Source organism: Cyanistes caeruleus, chromosome 37, assembly GCF_971803275.1.
Source record: "Cyanistes caeruleus chromosome 37, bCyaCae1.hap1.1, whole genome shotgun sequence".
NCBI lineage: Eukaryota > Metazoa > Chordata > Aves > Passeriformes > Paridae > Cyanistes > Cyanistes caeruleus.
In genome coordinates, this window is record NC_141738.1 from 227272 (window position 1) to 231733 (window position 4462).

General features: G+C 63.5%; 1 long non-coding RNA gene across 1 annotated transcript; it reads right to left on the minus strand.

The window, feature by feature from the left end:
• LOC147647448 (uncharacterized) lies at positions 1-3372 on the minus strand. Its single transcript, XR_015281551.1, has 3 exons — positions 3271-3372; positions 1805-2471; positions 1-1322 (listed from the first exon to the last, which is right to left on the minus strand). It is a non-coding gene; the product is annotated as an uncharacterized LOC147647448 (long non-coding RNA).
• Positions 3373-4462: the final 1090 nt, after the last annotated feature.

Consider the following 4462-nt stretch of genomic DNA (forward strand, 5'->3'; position numbering starts at 1 on the left):
TTAAAAGGAATAAAATAAGTTTATTAACAAAACTACAAGAATAAGAAAACCGGAATAAAACCTCCAGAAAACCCCTTTTTTCCCCCACTACCCAACCATTCCTTTGTTTACATGACAACACAGAGACAACAAACTTCTGTGCCATTCTGTGTGTCCTCTGCTGGAAACACCTTGGAGGCCAAGAGGCAAACAGTGACCCTGGGAGCTGTGTCCATGCCCAGAGCAGAGGGGTGGCCCAGCAGCGAGCTCCAAGGGCTGGGGAAGATCAAGGCCAGGATTTCCCAGCAGCTCCCAGAAAGCCCCCACGGAGCAGAGCGAGGGCAGCCCAAAGGCTGCTGTGACAATTCCAGCAGGAACGGGAGCGCGGCACAGCCGGAGAAAGTGATGGGGAGAGCTGGCGAGGCCTCGCTATGGGCAGCAAGTGTTCAGCAGCCAGTTCTCCCAGGCAAAGCAGGAGAGCAGGACTGAGAGCCCCTGCTGCTGTCCTGCCTCCCCCCTGGCCCCCACAGCGCAGCTGCTGAGGCAGCCTGGCAGCTGGAGGGCTCTGGGGAATTGGGAAGGGAGATGTCAAGGTGGGGACAACAGGCTCCACTTTTCCCTCCTGTGACCCACGGCAACAGCTCCCTGTGGTCACGGCCTGGGGAGAATGGCCAGGCCAGGAATCGCCTTGGAACCCGAGAGTGGGAAAAATCCCGCAGCAAGGAGGACAGGAAGATGAGACATTTCCCAAGCTGCTCCCAGTCCTGCTCGGGGAGAGGAAGGGACACAGTCCAGGATGGAACAGCTGGACCTGAGCCCCCCCTGGTCAGTTCTCCAACCCAGCTCTCCATCAGGCACCAAACTGGGAACATTTCCATGTGGCAGTGAGCTGCTGACCCGGGAACAGGAGCACGTCTGATCGGAGCCCGTGAACCCAGAGCTGGAACCATCCAGAACAAAAACTTCTGTGTGCAGGGGCTGGAAATGTCCCTGGGCCCTTCCAGGATCAACACTCCTCAATTCTCCACCTAAGCAGGCACAAAGCACCAAGTGGCAAAAGGAAAATCTTCCAGGTCACTGCTGGCTCCTCGGGAAAATCCAACACAAACAGTCGAGTCCGGAGCCTGGAGGGTTTCCCACCTGTGCCACAAGAGGTGCCTTCTGCGTGGTCAGTGTCCCGTGAGGAGGGAACATCTCCTGGAAATGTCACAGACTGTCGGTGGAGAATGGAGGCAGCGGCAGCTCCCGGGAGCCCTGCCAGGGACTGTCACTGACCATGGGGGTCACCCTTGCAGAGCTCCCAGGAGCCCTGCCAGGGACTGTCACTGACCATGGGGGTCACCCTGGCAGCCCCCAGGAGCCCTGCCAGGGACTGTCACTGACCATGGGGGTCACCCTGGCAGGGCCCCCAGGAGCCCTGCCAGGGACTGTCACTGACCATGGGGGTCACCCTGGCAGGGCCCCCAGGAGCCCTGCCAGGGACTGTCACTGACCATGGGGGTCACCCTGGCAGCCCCCAGGAGCCCTGCCAGGGACTGTCACTGGCCATGGGGGTCACCCTGGCAGCCCCCAGGAGCCCTGCCAGGGACTGTCACTGACCATGGGGGTCACCCTTGCAGAGCTCCCAGGAGCCCTGCCAGGGACTGTCACTGACCATGGGGGTCACCCTGGCAGGGCCCCTGAGCCGTGCCAGGGACTGTCACTGACCATGGGGGTCACCCTGGCAGGGCCCCTGAGCCGTGCCAGGGACTGTCACTGACCATGGGGGTCACCCTGGCAGGGCCCCTGAGCTCTGCCAGGGACTGTCACTGACCATGGGGGTCACCCTGGCAGGGCCCCTGAGCCGGCCCAGGAGCCTCGGCGGGGAAGGTGAGCCCCGCTCGGGGACAGCGCTGGGACAAGGGCAGGACAGGGCCATCCCTGGGGGCTGCAGTGGGAGCTGTGTGCCAGTGCCAGCCCAGCCTGGAGCCACAGCCCTGCTGCCACAGAGCCCCTGGCAGCCCATGGCTGCCTTTGTGGTATTTTTTTCTCAGTGCTTCCTTTTTCTTTTTAACTTAGGTTTTTCAGGCTTCCCTGAAACTTCTAAAAACGATCATTACCCAATATGGACCAAAACACAAACTAGGAAAGCTAGAAACTTCTCACTGGGTGGAAAAAACCCTGCCACATTTGCTCTCTAGAACAGGAGACTCTTCATCCCGTCTTCGTCTTCTGGCTTCAACCTTCATCCAGGTGGGTGTTTCCCTTCAAATTTGGGAGCTCATAGGTGAGAAACACCTGATCAGAGTGGACTGTGAGACCAGGCTCGGCCGCTGGGAAATGTTACAGCTTATCACAGAATCTTATCACAACTTATCACACAACAGGAGGGGTTGGAAGGGCCCTGTGCATCATCCAGTCCAAGCCCCTGCCAAATCAGGGTCACCCGGAGCAGTCTGGGGGTACCTGCTGCCGCTGCAGGTGTGACTCTCGTGTTCTCTGCTTCAAGTCACCTACAGAGATGAGAAAACTCTGAATTTGCGGGGAGCTCTGAATCAGCGGATTGGGCTGATCCAGCAGGACACGCTGGCCCCGGCTGGGACGCTGGGGCCGGCCAGGGGATCTTCCCCTGGCAACCTGCAGCAGTTTGGGGCTGCAGGGCCGGCAATGGGCCGGAGCTGGGTTAGCCCAGCGCTGCCCCAAGGCCAGCCCTGGTGTCCCAGGGGCAGCGCTGCCCAGGGCTGCCCGGTGCCTGCAGAGACTGGAGAGCCCAGGCACGCAGCTGTTGCCATGGGCCAGCCCTGCTGCCCTCCCAGCTGCCCGTTTGCCCCGGTGCCGGGCTCCTGGTGCCCCAGGCAGAGGGCTCAGGGCATTGCCCGCTCAGCCGAGGGGCTGCAGTGGGAACGGGGCCGCTTCTGCTCGGACCCAGCAGCTTCGGGCTCCGGGGCTGAGCTCTGGGGTGTCCCCCGGGGAAAGCTGGGGCAGGGCAGGGGCAGCGGGAGATGGGGCAGCTTGGAGGATGGATTGTGCTGCACTGGGGGGTGTCCCCACAGGCTCCCCAGCTGCCTTTGGCTCCCTGCCTGCCCCCCTTGGCAGCCGCGGGGGCCTGGGCCCTTGCAGGGGCAGCTGCCCCGTGCAGGGAGCCGCAGGGATGCGGGGAGGGGGGCTGGATCCGTGCCGCAGCTGGGATGGACTCTGTGCCAGGCCTGGGCTTGTGGCCAGGGCTGGGGGCTGTGCCAAGCCGGCCTTTGGCCTGGGGGCTCTTGGCGAGGGCGCAGGGAGGAGTCCCGGCAGGATAAAGGTGCTCCTCACCTGGGGCAGCCTCAGCCAGCGCTCCCCACTCACTGGCACAGGAGGAAGAGGAAGATGAAGGTGGCTGTGCTCGCCGTGGCCCTGCTCTTCTCCATCCTGCTGTGCCTGCCAGCACAGAGCGAGGTGCGGCTCCAAGGCCCCGGGCCGGGCTCGGGCCTGGGGGCTCTTCCCAGCCCAGGGGCTCGGCCGGGCTCTCCGGCCCCAGGAGGTGCCGCTTTCTCCTCGCCACCATCGCCTCTGTCCTTCCCCTTCCCACCATGGAACTGCCGCTGCCCCAGCCCGGCTTCCCCATGGGATGCTCGGAGCCGGCTCCTCCCTGGCAGGGCCCCGGCGCTTTCCTGCCCTGCTCCCCCCAAATCCCGGCCTTCTGGGCCTCCCCATCCCACCCTCCTGCTCCCCTGGGCCATCTCCCCAGCACCTCCTGTGTTTCCCAGCCAAGGACAAAGGCCCGTCCCAAGCTCGGCTGAGGTGGCACCAGGAGGTCCAAACCCATCCGAGTGCAGACTGGGCTGAACTCGGCCCAGCTGGGCTCAAGCGCTCCAGTGCCAAGCCAGGCTGAACTGGCACAAAGTGGGAAATGCCCCCACCCCAGCCCGGGACGATTCCCGGGCTCTTCTTTCCAGCCTTTCCCCTCTCGCCGTGGCCTTTCACCCTGCAGCGGTGTCCCCAAATGCCCTGGCACCCCCTGCTCAGAGCACGGCACAGCCCTGGGCTGGGGAGGGGGCTGGGGACACCTGGGCTCCCCCCCAGCCCCACAAGGGCCAATCCTCACCAACATCTTGCTCTCCTTCCTTCCTTCCTTCCTTCCCCAGGCCATGGATGGCAGCGGTGATGAAACCATTTGTGCCGGGGTAAGTCCTGGAGCTGGGTGCACCCGTGGGGGAGCTGGGGGGGCACTTTGGTCACCCCCAGCCTTTGCTGGGACTGGGGACACCCCAGTGACCGCTGACATCTCATGGTCTCTCCACAGAGAGTTGGTGGCATTGGCAGCAGCCAGGTGGGTACCCCGAGTTCTTCTGCTGGGTGAGACCCTCTCCTCTCTTGGCCAGGACCCTCCAGGGCACCCCAGAGCAGCCCAGGGCGTGCCAGTCCAGCCCGGGGCTTGCCAAGGCTTCCCCAGGGTCCCCAGTGTGTTCCAGCCCATCCCAGGACACCCAGTCGGGCCCAGGAGCCCCGTGCCCAGCGCATTTCC